Consider the following 16,318-nt stretch of genomic DNA (forward strand, 5'->3'; position numbering starts at 1 on the left):
GGCCATTTCACGAGTGTGTTGCCTTGGGTTAGACTCAACAAACGTCTTCAAAGCATCAATATCAATTCCAACATGTCGGCGGCCCCTGCCATCACAATTTTTAAGGCTAAAGTCACCTGAACGATATTTACTGAACCATCGTTAACACTTACGAACGTTCAAAACATTTCCATAGACTTCGTTTATATTCTTTGTGGTTACATAGGCGTTGTTTCCCTTCTTTTTATTCAAACAGCATTACATGCCGAATGTGTGTCTCGTCGCGTGCCATCACTATAAGGGATTAGAGTATACTAAACTTTAAATATTATATGGGCTACACTAGCGTGACGTTTATGCGGTTCGTTTAACTACTATACGTGATGTAAGTTGTTGTTTTTTTTTGGGGGGGGGGTAATGAAAGTGTTCCAAAACGCGACATTAATTTCATGACGACCTAATACAATGTGTTATATTATAGTATCTTATCGCTACATATACAGGCTGAAATACATTATATTAACATAATGTGTTATATTATAGTATCTTATCACTACATATACATGCTGAAACACATTATATTAACATAATGTGTTATAGTATGTTATCACTACCTATACATGCTGAAACACATTATATTAATATAATGTTTTACTACAACAGAACGTTGTCGTTACTTGTAAGTTGTATAAGCTTTTTTCATACCATAGCCTGAGTTCAGGTAAAAATCGTTGTTAAATTGTGATAATTGAGACTTTATCTCTTAGTTTGGAGGTTTATCATTCATCATTTTGATATTACACAGTCAGGAATAAATGTAACCATTAAGTCAAAACATACAATTCTAACCTGCTTCCTTTACGTCGTTGCATTGTCTTTGGTAAACTTTGAATTAGGCCTAGCTAGAGATCAGCACGATTTTAAGGAAGTAACCGAAAACGTGATGTTCTAAGCTTGCACCTCACTGTGACCTCAGCATAAGCAATACAATCTGTAGTGCATTAGAAAAAGCATAATTATTTAAAAGTCATAATTAGTTAATAGAACATCGTTAAAAATTTGAAAGTTTTAATAAACAATCTGCCTGGTAAATGATAAGAAGGCGATGTTTCAAACTGCTTCTGTGAATCTTCTTGTTCATGAGAATAAGAATACTAGAATATGCAAGACAAATTCTGTAAAAAAATCCAAAACACAGGCCTAAATCTATAGATAACAAACACAATACCATGGGTATCCACAGCTCAAGAACTTGTAATGACGTCGAAAATAACAGCGTAATGAACGGACAGAAGAAATTAGAAAAACAAAACAATATAAGTCTTGCTTAATTTCTGGATTTGAACAGTTTCTGTGTATATATATATATATATATTGATTTAATTATTTTCTCTTTCGTAGACGATATTTCTAGTTGGTTGCATCTCTGGAATGTTGTATCAAACCACAACCTTTCTTACCATGTATCTGAAATTTGAAAGTGTAGTAAATATTGAAGTTGAAAATTCTGGAAAATTGCCCTTCCCAGCAGTCACAGTGTGCAATCGGAACAGGTAGGCGTTAGTAAAACACCAATAGACATTATAAAGTTATAAATGAGTTATTCTGGCAGTAAGTTATTATAATGTAGTAGTTAATTCGGTTTTGTTTTTCAAAACATGAAATGAATCTCTGATAGTTTTGAGCTCAAGCCTCACTAAAACAATACACTAAATTTCGATAATTATTAAAAATATAGTTTATTTAGAGAACAATTCTTTTACTCACTTTTCATTAGATTATTATTAACCATTGTTGTCTTTGTAAAAATGGAAGAGTTTTGTGATCATAAGAGGACAGTAAGTTTAGTACATCGTATATATCAGTGAGCACTAGTTGTCTGTTCTGTCATAAAGTATCTCTTTAAATCTCTTACTATTCACACTTTAGTTCTAGTATTATGATGACACATTCTTTAAAATCTATATTTTAGTCTTTGTTATTATTACTGAAAAACAACTAGCCTATGGTGATGCATCCAACATCTCACAGAACTCCTTTGTGAAATGAAGGGGTTAGTATTGTTTGTTGATTTTTCTATTTATTTTGTCGACCAGATTAAATTATTTCAGATGGCATTTTCTCAGGAAATCTGATAAAATAAAACCCATAAAAGCGATAAGGTCACTCAGTGATACCAATTTTCTTTGGTATTTTGATGGAAATATGACACTACATTCAGTTGTATTTCAACCTGAACTTTCTTAAAGTTGTTTATGGAATATTAGACATTATGTTTTCAACAGAATCGCATAAAAGATTTTAAAAATTATCGAATCAAATGATCAATAATGCTATTCTATCGCCCCAATCGTTCCAGAAATGTGTATTAATCCATACATAATTTGATTACAGCATTTAGGGTTACTAACTACACCAGGATAGAAATATATAATCTATATTTTTTGTGTTCTAGGGTTAAACAAAGTCTCTGGTGTGAACGAGACTCTTCGGTTTGCAGTTGCTTTCCAAATGAAAAGAAGGTAAGTAGAATTTTAGGTGACAGTCATGGTCAAATTTTTGACACTCCACACTAATTTTTTAAATGCTCATGTAATAATTATTGCACCAGTGATAAACTGCCCGTTTAGTTGCAGGTAGTCATTGTTTTCGATACCTGCATGTGTCACTTGGGTGTTTCCATAATTATTTTCAGTATTGTATATTTTGAAATAGTTAAAAACTAAGATACGTTGTTGTTGGAGTTCTAATCAGGTAAATATTCTATGTATTATTATTTTTCATTTTTGCTATTATGATAATCTGTAAACTTACACACATTATTAGACGATAGCTTTGTTTGTTTGTTTGAGTTTAAGCACAAAGCTACACAATGGGCTATCTGTTCTCTGCCCACCAAGGGTATCGAAACCCGGTTTCTAGCGTTGTAAGTCCGCATACATACCGCTGTGCCACTGGGGAGCAGACGATAGCTACATATTATCATAAGTAACCGAAAAAATTAGAATTCAACACATCTAAGTTAACTTTCAAATTTCTTTGGTAAGTATTCAGGAAGTTTCTCGAATTTCATAAATAATATATTGTATTGTATTAAAGATATTCTGTCTTAGAATATTGTTGAAGTGTTTATATGATGAACTGAATTTACATGCACTAGAGCTCAAGTTTTCATTGTTGTAGAGTTCAAGGAATTGAAAAATAAATTAAAGATCGATAGAACCATTTGTGAAGCAATAAAGACAATACTACTAATACTAATAATTGGAGTATGATGGCAAATGCACAAAATATACCAGGAATGATCAGAAAGAAACAGGATTTTATATCAGTCATATCAGCATGCTAAAAAGGAATATACTCCATCACCAACAATGGTGATGAGAGTTTGGCCGTCTTTGTGCCCAATGTACTTTCTTCATTGCTACACTCAGCTTTAAAACACTACGTTGTTAACGTGTCCAATTGGTGTTACAAATCCATTTGCATACAAAATCCGATATCTAGAAGTGTTTTCCACGCAGACCATTCTTGAGATAGAAGTTACAGGAGCTAGCTCAAGACTGCATGTAAATGGTGAAGGATTGTCTGTCACAACTGTTATAGTATATTGTTAATAACGAACCTCATTCATTGTTTAGTTTTTCTATTGTTGCTCACTCCCTATCGTTAAAACACGTAACAAGTGATGTCGATCATTGACCTATTGAAAGTAAACAAACTTTTATACTATAGTATAAAGAAAGAAATAAAGAAAACAACGAGCTATTACTAGAAATAAGCTTAAGGGACTTCCAAGTCATTTTCACACCAGGTTGACTTAAGTATATTACATAGACCCGCACAATTATTGATAACTGTTTATAAAAACAAGGATTGTCTTCGGACCTCCGACTGCTATACATTTACACAGGCATCATATATATTAGAGAATCAAATATCCCTGAAAAATATGAGCTTAGTAGATAACCAATTCGTATTAATCTCAAAGAATGCCGCCTAATACTGATTAGCTAAAGGGATCACGTGACCTTTGATGTCACGGACATTGATTGCCTGCTTAAGGTAATAAGGTGCAAAGAACCTGTTTTTAACGGGAAGTCACGTGAACTGTTACGCCATAACTGTCAATTCTATACAGGGCAGCAGAAAGTGGATAGTTCCGCAGTGTTCCACCAGGGGCGGATAGTTTTTTTAGAAGGACTGCCAGTTAGAAAGGTGATGTGATGATGAAGTCAACAGCAAAATGTTCAGACATGATCTTTATTATAATGAAATTTCTAAGTTATAATTTCATTTTAAGTGTATTTGTATACAAGAATAAACAAAACATTTGAATGCATGAAATTTAAAATGTTATTTTTATCAAGTTTGCTCCAATTTGATAATCTGTATAGTGTACTTTATATGAATACAAAATGGTCACGAGATCGGTCAGTTCTACCGATCTCGTAGCGATAATCTGTTATAGTCTGTAATAATCAAGACATGTTTTGACTTAACTTGGTCTTCCTTGTAAGGTCTTAGGCTCTTAGTTATATTGTATTGATGCCTATCCTGGAAACTGTTAGTCCTGAAAAGAACATGCTTTTTTTTAATTTTAACTTATGCATATACACTTCAGTTATATATATGTCTATGTTAAAATCTACACTAAGCTCATGATTTCTTTAACACGAAAACTCATAAAGGAAAGGTTTTTCATGATGCATAAGCTATACTAACAAAACAGAATGAGACTGTAATGCCGTTTTTTATGCACTATCTGATTGGAGAATTTGTATTATATATGCAAAACTAAGCTATATGCAAAACTAACCATTTTATGTTTTATCAACTGACGCTATGTGATTGGATTATGTGTATTCTAAATATGTATCTACTATAAAATATTACTTAAAACAAATCAAATAACAAAAATAATGTTTTCAAAATAGACATTTCTATTATAAACTAAGTGAAAGAAGTATGCAACACTTAAAATTTTATGTTTTATCGAAAAGTAGGACGATATCGAATATCACATTTATGTTTACAATACGTATTTCTTTTAGAACATTTATTTCAAATCAATTTGAAATACAAACAAAATGACTAGGCCTTTACTAGGTTGTTAAGATATCTGATCATTTTATCAACAAGAATGGGAAACTGGACTCTATTGTAGGAAACTTTCAGATCTAAAGTTAACGTGAATGTTCTATGATCAACTGCAAATTCAACAGCATTGATCCATATTTATATTTCACTGAAGTAGCCACTTAATTACAACAGTAGAAGTAGATCATTCTGATAGGCAGGCAAGCTTTCTAGCTGCAGCATTCTCTGGAATATTGTCAATAATGTTTCGTAGGATGATGACTCGATAGTCTTTAAGACAAACATGATCCTTCATGGATTTGATAGAAGCATGTGTCAATATTTTATGGTTACTACCTGGAGCCAAACTACGTTGATATTTCAATACTAACCTCAACAGGTTGACTTCTGTTACCTTCTTAAAGGTGAAGATTCTTACAGCATCCAGAACTGGAGCTCTATCTTTAGATGTATTTGTATCTTTTTGTACCTCGTTCAAGCTAAAGATGGCTTCTATATATTCATGTAGTTGTAAGTGAAGCAGACATTGCTGTAGATTGAGCCTCTTTTGCGTATCACCTTGGTTACAGTGGTTAATGCATCACATATGAGGTAATCATTTCCAGACATTCTGTCCCCATGCGAAGTAGAGATGATACTCAAGAAGGCAAAGCAAGGTCTGAACAGGAGTCTTGTTATCTTGGGCTCAGCTCTTCCTGTTGGTTCACACAAGTTTAGCAGTATAAGGTTGGTGGTTATACTGTGAAGAGCAGAATGTAAAGCTTTACCATTAGTGTTTTGACTTTCATCCCAGATAGAGTGTCTAGTATACATACAGTTGTCAGACAGATTAGGTATGAACCACAAATCTTCATCATGGTGTGCCGTGTTACCTTTCACGTACACATTAGCGATTCAGATTTGCATGGGTAACTTCGATTGAGCTATCTGGATGGTTCGTAGCTTGTAATGGTGATTGTTCATAATGGATTTTGCTGTCTTGTTGAACTGCAGTAGTCATCCCAGCCTCTGGGTTAGCATATTCTATTTGTTTGTCACCTTGGTTACAGTGGTTAATGCATCTGGCATGAAGGCCTTGCCTTGGTCTTCATCTGTACGTTATGGTTATCCTCATTACTGTAAATGTCTGACATCGCCATAAACTCCCCAGGGTCTGAGAGTTTAGTCTCTTGAAAGAATGTAATGCCATAAAATTCAGAGAGCTTCTCAAGGCAGTATTTGTTTCCTCTGAGATTGCAGTAACCTATCATAATATGAAATTGGCAGAGTCTGGTGCACCTTTTACACACACTTCACTTATCAGCTCGATGTTTTAGGTGCACTGAGAGCTTTATTTTCGCTGCCCCTGTGGGTACACTGCTTGTTATCCAATGAGTAAAGAGAGTGGGGGTCACATCCAGTTTATTAGTCTGTACAACCGCACTAAATGGACAAAGTTTCCTAGATTATTATGTAAATAAAGGTATTTTATATTTTCTGTTGAGGTTATGGATTTTAAGTGTGTGGTATGTTCATTAGTATTCCAAAATGAAAGTTGTTTGATCGGCATCTTCGAATCAATAGCTTTGTGGAATAATTCACATGCATTGTTTGTGGAAATTTATTTTATTTGTGCAATCATATGATTGAAAATTTTGATATTATGCAGATATTATGGTATAGATCTGTATATTATGTTTTTCAGATTAGTATTTGTTCTGAAGATGTGGAAAACGATGGTACTGATCTTGTGGTGTAAATGTTTATTATTGTTCAGATATGGTCACAGATCTTTTTCAGGACACATCCAATCTTCATGCCCCACATCAATCGATACAGAAAGGCAGAATTAGCCTTATTCTATCAAATTTATTGAAAGAGAATAATAATACATCATCTTATGACCTTATGATATTTCTGTTGATATAATACAATGAACATGTAATATTAATAAAATAAACAAAGAAATCCGAAAAACAGGTATTGTGCATACCAGATTTAACACAAAACAGTCTTTATTTGTATTGAGTTGAAAATGGGTACAATTAACCACAAAATTATTACTACGCAAACCTCAAACAATGTAAGTAATTTCAATCTTTAGAGAGAGATACAATATACATTCTGACATAAAAGTTTTAGGTCGTCTCAAAATGAAAAGTAAACATCAATGATATCCGTACTAAAACTTCATTGACATTTAATTTACGAAAACTCAATCTCTATTGTAATGTAAAGATAATCTGATATACTAAAATTTAAATTTCAAATATTTTGTGTAGTTCAAAGGTCAATAAACTTATTTTTCTGAGTATTAAGGTGAGATATCGGTGACACACAAAGTCTGATCATCACTAGTTAGAGTAAGTTTAATTTTTAATATCTTAGTTTACATAAGATATCTTTGTCATAAAACATGTTTTACACGAATAAACTCGGTACATAAATTTCGATATAGAGATATAAGGTTTGTGCACTAAATTGATACCTAACATTTATAAACCAAGTTAAAATTACATAGTTGCAGTTATTATACTAATAAGAAAACGTTTGTTGTACAAGTTTAACACTGCATTTAAGGTATAATGTGGAAAATACTTAACATACAGAAATAATAGTTACACAAAATAACTTTGTTTGCAATGTTAACAGAATACATATGCTTGAAGTAAAAGGAACTTCTTCGTTAATTTTCAAGTTGTATTCTATCATGCTTATTTGTAAATACAATCTGTTTAAGTGTGAACGAACAAAAGAATGTGTCTTTCAAGTCTACATAACATAAAAATTTACAAAAGTTATGTGAATGGTCAACAAAGTCAGTTTAAACTATATAATAACTGATCAACTAAACAGACAAGTGTTTCATCAACTATGTGGGCGAACATAAACCTGTATATTATAGAGATGAATACTGGCGCTGCTGTATTTGTGAAATAATATTAACAGGCAGATTGGCCCGGCATAGCCAGGTGGTTAGGGCGCTTGACTCCCAGGTTCGAATCCTCGTCACACCAAATATACTCACCCTTTCAGCCGTGGGGGCGTTATAATGTGACGGTCAATTCTACTATTTGTTGGTAAAAGAGTAGCCCAAGAGTTGGCGGGGGGTGGTGATGGTGACTAGCTGCCTTCGCACCAGTCTTACACTGCTAAATTAGGGACGGCTAGCGCAGGTAGCCCTCATGTAGCTTTGCGCGAAATACAAACAAACAGGCAGATTTGTGTCCTATATAAAAAACTCGTTAATTTTGTACGAGACATTTGCCCAACCCTTTGTAATTTTGTACATATTAAAATGAAAAAGTGGGTTTTCTTTGATTGTTGTTAAGCACAAAGTTACACAATCGGTTATCTAAGCAGCGTTCACGGGTAACGATATTCGATTTTTAGCGTATAAGTCCATAGACTTACCGCTGTGCCACTGAGGGGTCGCAAAAGTAGGTGTTTACTATGTGGAAAATAATCTGAAACTATAATCGAACGTGCAACATGTTTAAAACAAATACTAAATTAATAACCTAAAATGGCACTTGTGCAATACTTATATGTATAATTAAGATAATTACAGACTGGAATTATGTTAAACTGGTAAATCAGGTGGAGTTCAAGTGTGAATTAAATATCAGATAAACAATAGAAGAAAAAAACCAGTATTGTATTGAACAAAGAGGTTGGTCCAGGTTTAAAAGAAACATATAAACTCTTTGGTGTGTTTAAGATGGTGGCGTAACAGTCTTTTTTTGGGAACATGTTGAAATCTTACCTATATCTAAGGCAATTCCTATTGTCAGCTCCCATTGCCAAATATTTTATATTTCCTGCATTGTTAAGACATTTTCCTGTAGTTGTTTCTTACCTGATCAATATGTTTTTTTTTGTCGTGATAAGCTATTTTGGTCGGAAAAGACAACTAAGGAGCGGCCTGTAGCGATCTTACTGGATATGCATACTGTAGTTGACAGTTTGGAATCCATGGTCTTCTTCGGAAACTTTATAGGTTAGCATACTGTGGCTGCATACTGAAGTGGTTTAGTGAAACTTTCAAGTTCAAACTAGATGATGCTCATCTCCACCCCACGAATCACATACCAAAATATGTAAAGCCTACCGCCTCCAAACTTTATAACCCTGTTATTTTCCTAGATCAGCACTTTGGTTTAGAACATCTTAACCGCACAGTAAAGTTGTTTTGACTGCCAGGATATGTTGGAATTTCTGGTGACGAAGGTGTCGATAGACTTGCCAAGATTGCTTGTCTTCAATTCTTCTCCTCCGCCGTTGATCTCCCCCAGACCTTAAGTTTCTCAGAAATCCGCAATAGTTTGATTCAACGCTTGCATTTTACCTGGGTTTCTTCATGGACTTTCAAATTCTTGCTTCTCCCCTGAATAGATGTATTGATGTTATAACCACCAGTCTTCGTCTTGGCGCCTGTCGTTTGAATCCTACGTTGTATAAAATGAGTCTAAGTGACTTTTCTTCATGCCAATCATGTAAAACAACACTTGAAAATATTCGCCATGTTCTCCTCGAATGCCCTTATCCATTCTACTTCTTGCCAGATCTTGTCACACTCTTTAGTAGCTTATACTATTCCTTCTCTCTGAAAGCTATTTTAGGTGTGGAAAACTTATTCTCCAATTTATTGAACTCTCTTTAATTAGTTCTTTCATTACATAAGCCTGAACCAGTTGGATTGGTAAACACCAATCAACCATCTGATCAAACGAATTACAATGAAACAAATTTGAGCACTCACCAAACATCCCTTATTGTTTATATGACATTATATTGAAAACTTTAAGCATGTCATTAACTTAAATAAAGGTACTATTTTAAACTACTGGTGACACAAATAAAGAACTTTTATTGAAATAAACTAAATTTATTAAAAAAGGTGATTTACTCTTATTTTTCATTTAAAAAATTATAATTTGTATAATAAAAGTGATTTTTTCTTGCTTCCAGAATATTGTCAATGATATCTGTAAAACTTTAAAATGCTTCCTAATTTTATTTTGTATTGTTGCTGTCATAATACTATTTTTGATTAAATTAAGATTTGCAACAATGTAGTTCACTGGACTTACTGTTAAAATTTACAAAAGATAAAGTTGGTTGGTGTTAAGCACAAAGCTACACAATGGACTATCGGTGCTTTGCCAACCACTGATATCGAAATTCGATTTTCAGCATCATAAGCTTGTAGACTTACCACTGAGTCACTAGGGGGCACAAAAGACAGAAGCTAATGAAAGTATACTAATACTACTAAATATTATCTTAATAAGGGACACCACGCAATAATATCATTAGGACGACGAAGTAATAAATAAACCGAAAGTAATATAAAGAATCAAAAATCTACAAAAAAGAAAAGACCTCTACAAACATAAGAATACAATTTTATAATGATACTCAAAACAAGTAAAATACATCTAGGAATAATGAAGTCTATCTAGTTGATGAAAGTAAACAGAATGCTGCACGTAGTTTGATGAATGCTTAAATGTTGCAAAAATTATAAACAGTGAGGCGTCAAGGCAAGAATATTGATCATTTTGTCCACAGAGATAATGCATTCGCGCTGTCTCAAGGTAAACGCCAAACTTATAGTTGAAATATTTGAACAAAGCTGCAAATATGTTTCGTGCCTATTATAATAGTTACTGAGGGAATAATAAAAAAGTATACTTTTCATTGTTTTAGTTCAAATTAGATATGAACATTCAACTATCTAAATATAAATTTTTGCACAAATTGAAACGTTCATGACTAAGGGAGAGCTCGAGATTTCAAAACTGTCCCATTCTCTGCGCGCATAGCTTTTGTAAAATATAACATTAATCATAGTAGCTTACCTAAGTTAACATTTTTATTATTATTAATAACAATAGTGGGTCAGTAGTAACTTTACGGACTAACAACCCGAAAAGCCAGGGAACGAGTCCCCTTAGTGGCCATAACACAAATAACCTTTTGTGTTGTTTTTTTTCGCTAAAACTAACAATCATACCAAAGTAACGATTATTAGCTGAAAAAATATAAATATTTCCATAAGGTTAGGAAGGTGAATAGTTAGAAATGTCATAAAATTATTTTTTTGAACTTAGGTAATATATTATCTACCTTTTCATCATTCCATGTACTTTAAATCTGGATTAAAAGTAATTATTTGGTTTCTCTTAAATATTGTTACTGTTAGTATCACAGACTATATACATTCTGTTAGATTTACTGCAATCTTCATTCAATACATTATTTTGTTAGTAACTGCGATCTATTTTCTATTTTATTTATTGCGTTATTTTAAACCCTCGTCTTGATATTGATGGGATATGAAACATAATGGTTTTATACTAACTTTTAAAAACAGAAATTATCTATTGTGTAACTTTCGGATACGAAAAAGATAGGAAACATCACTAGGTTTTTTAAATATATTTTTAAAGTTTATCTTAATGAAATTGGAAATAAAAAGACTTCACACAAATATTTCTAAGTAGAAAAACTGTGCTGCGACCTGTCTTGTTTGCATGCGAAAATATATTAAAATAAACGATGACCGTCTCTAATGACTCATAAAAGTATTATAAGTTAGTTAGTATTACACTTCGTTTTTTTAACACTGCTAAGTAAAAGGTTTGTTTAAGTAATTATTAATAAAACTTCACCCTTTCATTTATGAAAGATTACAACTGAGTGATGATAAAACGATATATACCACAGGAGTGTTTTCTACTGCTGTAGCGAAGTATATGAAACACCTAACTACAGACAAAAACCACGATATTTTATTTGTTTGGGAAACTATAGTGCATATACATTAATATGTTATAAGATCAACCAATGATATTTCTTTGTATAAATGAGAAGATAAACAGTCAACATGTTATAGGATAATCTGTTTGTTTTTAGAGCAAAGCCACAATGGACTATCTGATGTGCACACTGCGGGGAATCGAACCCCGGATTTAAGCGTTGTAATCCCGTAAACTTACCGCTGTCCCACTAGGGAACTTATAGGATAAAATATGAATAGTTCATTGAATAAATGCAAATATATACAATCAAGATGTTTTAGGATAAAACAAGGATATTTCATTGAATAAAAGTGAAGATAAATAGTCAACACGTTATAGGATAAAACGAGGATATTTCATTGAATAAAAGTGAAGATAAATAGTCAACACGTTATAGGATAAAACGAGGATATTTCATTGAATAAAAGTGAAGATAAATAGTCAACACGTTATAGGATAAAACGAGGATATTTCATTGAATAAAAGTGAAGATAAACAGTCAACACGTTATAGGATAAAACGAGGATATTTCATACATATATCTTAAGAACGTATTAAATATAAGAAGAATGTATAGAGAGTGAACTTGAATTGTATATTGTGTTTTATGTTTTTCTAGAAATGCCGTAAAAGACTGCAGACCAGGTTAAACGCTCTAACACGTGCTGAGAGACAAGAACTAGGCGTCAAAAAAGAAGACTTCATTCTTGGATGTGACTACGATGGCAAAAGATGCCCGGAAAGGTATCATTCTAAGGCCATTTTCTTACTCGTTTTTGTAAAACGATTAATGCTAGGAAATAATTTGATATTTGTCATGTATAAAAATCCATTTTTTATTTAACAAGCACCGAGTGAATTCTTATTTATAATGACCTGCTTTTGTACTCGGTGTACGTAGTTTTTCTTTTTCTTTATCTATTATATTAACATTGTATTATACGCAATCTTGTCACTAGCACGTATAATCTTTTTACCGCGATCTTTTGGTTTACTGCTTTAATAAAGGTGAACGTTAAAATTAAAGGAAGAATACTTTCATTATGATGATAGGCTTACAAGAATCACTGGTAAATCTAATACTTCAAGAATGCTGTATGATGCAAGGGTGATCCGAACAACTTTTTTTTGAGTGTGTAATTTTGAAGTTGAATAGGCACGTGAAATGATGAGTGCAAAGTTAAGGTTATATTTAAATGTTTGATATATAACCTCGAGGTTAGATACCACTGTTAAAATCAAGCTTATGTTGAAAGACAGATGGTTGTCTGTGAATGTTCGAGCCTGTTTTCAAAAGTTCCAGTCTATGCTCTAAATTTCGAATAAACAAAAGAAAACTGTGTTATTCTGTCACACTTTAAAATACGACTTATCTTGCTTGGTAGTTTTAAGCACAATGAGTCGATTTGTTTTTGAGATGAAGTTTTTGTTTCTTTCTTACCAAACATACAAATTTCTTAAGCATCAAAATATTTTCCCCATGTAATAGGTTTAAGAATGTGGTTGTTACAAAACTCTCGGAAGTAACCAACTCAGCGTTCCAGAACTGGTCATTTTGATTGGTCGTTGATGCTGCTCAGTTTTCTTAAATTTTCTTTTTAATACAGCAAATAGCAAATGTTTTCTTCTGTCTTACCACTCTTAACTTACATCATTTACCAATTTCCCATTGTGTACTTTGTGTTTGACAACAGACTTAACTCATTTTCCTTCTCATTTAAAATTCTTCTCCCGCAGTCAGATTGAACCACGTATGTTAGGGGGTGAGGATTCACATAAACACCTAACATTCCGTTCAGTTACGTTTTAAACGGAATGGATGGAAGCTTATGGAAAGAAAACATATATAACTGTTAACATACAATAAAAACAAAAACTAGATAATTCGCATTTATTTTCTCACAGTTAAAAGCAACTTATAAACAAATAGCAATATTTTCATACACTTTGGTTAATTGTAATCAATTGTTTTACTCATTTGTAATGAAAGTAAGTCGTTAGTTTTGAAAAACATGATTAGTTGAATCTGAACAAAATCCTTCCACTCAGTCTCAGCAGTTTATTCAAACCAACTAATGATCATGTTCTGAAACATGTTACTTCAAGTTTAATATCCCCACGTCATTGTGGCCTTTCTAGTAGTAATGTTGATATTTACAAATCAGGTTTATTGAAACAAATCAAATTAGTTTAGCACAGCTAGATGAAGTATGTTAAAATATACTATTTTGTTTTGTTATTTAGATAAAGGTTTATCTTGTATCTGTCATTGAGATACACTTTGTATAAAGCATGGAAAACTGATTTACACGAAACTCATTTATATCAATGACTGGGATAAACTCACTTCAGTAACATACTGAAATTATGTGTTATATTTTTGCTAATACCGGTGTTGACAATAATAATGAGGATCTATTAATATGCTAATGAAATTGTAAATGTTACGGATTTTGTATATACCATCAATGCTAGTACACTTGTATAACACTTGTACACTATAGAACAGTTCATTTATTTATATAAGCATAATAAATTTATCACGTGACATGTGTCAGATATGGGAATATCGTGCTTATTCTGCGAACCATTGGGTAAGGTAAGACTTGCCTAATTTTCATATGGTATAGTGTATATCTGCATAGGTCAAAACTGTCTCCTTGACCGGCTGTTTCAATATATTTGTCATCAAGATATATTAACAAGGGTCATATGAAAGGAGTACGACTGCCATACACGAAAATACATAGCAAAAAACAAACTGTGACCATCAACCATTGTTGACTGACCAAGGAAAAAGACGAAAGAACATCAAAATACGATAGACTGTTTCATTAATGATCAATTCTTCCAATCCTAACAATGCAGAGATATTAACAAAAATGATATATGACAGCTGAAAACCAGTCTCAAAAACTTATCTCAGATGCAAATAGGAACTCCCGATATTGCGGGTTAGTAAAGCGCAAGCTGTGAAGAATGAATGAGTGGAAGCATGTGATGAAATTTGATAAGTTGCTTTTCATTCCTTTTCGTAATGACATAAGGGTAAATACATGGAACAAAAACACAAAAGATACTTGCCTTTCTATGTTGTTCCAAAGAGGTGCAGCAAACTATTGGAAAGGGTTTAATAGTGTAGAGAACATGCTCTTGGTAATGATTTGGACCTTTTCTTCCTTTAGATGTGTGAATAATCGCAATGTACCTGAACATTGTTGTTGATTATGTCTTCCACATGATGCTTGTTACGTATTACAATTTCGAATGGTCTGATACCGAGCTAAATGATAATTTAAATGTAGTTTTAAAACTGTACTTTGGATTTAGCAGTTAAGTAAAAGCCGATCTATAGTCAGTTTATGATATTTGCAAACAAGATTGATACAAACCATTTTCTTTTTTTTAATACAAATATATTTTAATACACAAACAATAATACAATTTACAATAACAGTCATTACACACAATGATTTATATACAAAAATTTTACAAACTTACAAGCAACATAGTCTTCTTTCTTATCTGGAACTTCCTTGATATATTATCGATGGTTCACGATGAGCGAGTCAATTACGAGTTGATGTGGGTACAATTCGCTTAATGGGGAGCTAGCTAGCTTTGTAGTTCACGCTGATCATACGCCGATTACAGGTCGACTTTCTTTTACCGGTTACGTTAGGTAATGTTTTCGTTAAAGTACTAATGTCCGATGTGAATCCACTGAAATTGAATGATTTGTAATGTTCGAAATTTATAAACGTTCCTGGTCAATATATCTAAAGTTCCCGATTAATAAACGTTAATCACAGTAATAGCTTACGAAGTTTATAGCACATCAATCATAGCAACCCAATAATAGATACTATTTTTGGTGCGTCGCGTTGGTTATATTTATAGGCGTGTGGAGAGTTTCTCGAAATTTCAGTTTTACGTAACAATACTGACGCTAACCCAGTGTTTATGTACACACATATATTGTTGATTCTTACAATCGAGAATCTTCTACAACTTTGGATAATAATTGGATAAATACATATTTATCAGTATCAGCTATACACATTTCCAAATACAAAGTTAATTTAAATGAACACCGATATTAAAACAAACATATAATAATAGATCCGTTACATGCTTCATTTCCACCCTGATAGACAAGGAATTTTCCAAATCAATAATGCATCAGTCTAACATGATTACATTTGTGGAAATTGGTTTGACAATTACTTCAGTTATTTTCATTGATCTGCAAACTCAGGCGATTAAAATGCGATTGAATATTTTTGAGATGAGCTTGAAAATTAAATTCACCAGGACAATCTCCTGTCGAAATTTGCGAGTCAACTACATTCACCAGGATAATTCTCTACCGAAACCTGCGAATCAAGTACATACTCGCTTTTGATTTTCGATGACGAGTAACCCACTTTGAGACTGATAATGGTTGGAGACGG

The 16,318-nt window shown here is 32.7% G+C and overlaps 1 long non-coding RNA gene across 1 annotated transcript; it reads left to right on the forward strand.

The window, feature by feature from the left end:
* Positions 1–1,472: 1,472 nt before the first annotated feature.
* On the forward strand, positions 1,473–12,553 carry LOC111085631. The gene is made up of 3 exons (XR_002610441.1): positions 1,473–1,532; positions 2,435–2,501; positions 12,484–12,553. It is a non-coding gene; the product is annotated as an uncharacterized LOC111085631 (long non-coding RNA).
* The last annotated feature ends 3,765 nt before the right edge of the window (positions 12,554–16,318 follow it).

Source organism: Limulus polyphemus, unplaced genomic scaffold (assembly GCF_000517525.1).
Source record: "Limulus polyphemus unplaced genomic scaffold, Limulus_polyphemus-2.1.2 Scaffold517, whole genome shotgun sequence".
In the NCBI taxonomy this organism is placed as follows: domain Eukaryota; kingdom Metazoa; phylum Arthropoda; class Merostomata; order Xiphosura; family Limulidae; genus Limulus; species Limulus polyphemus.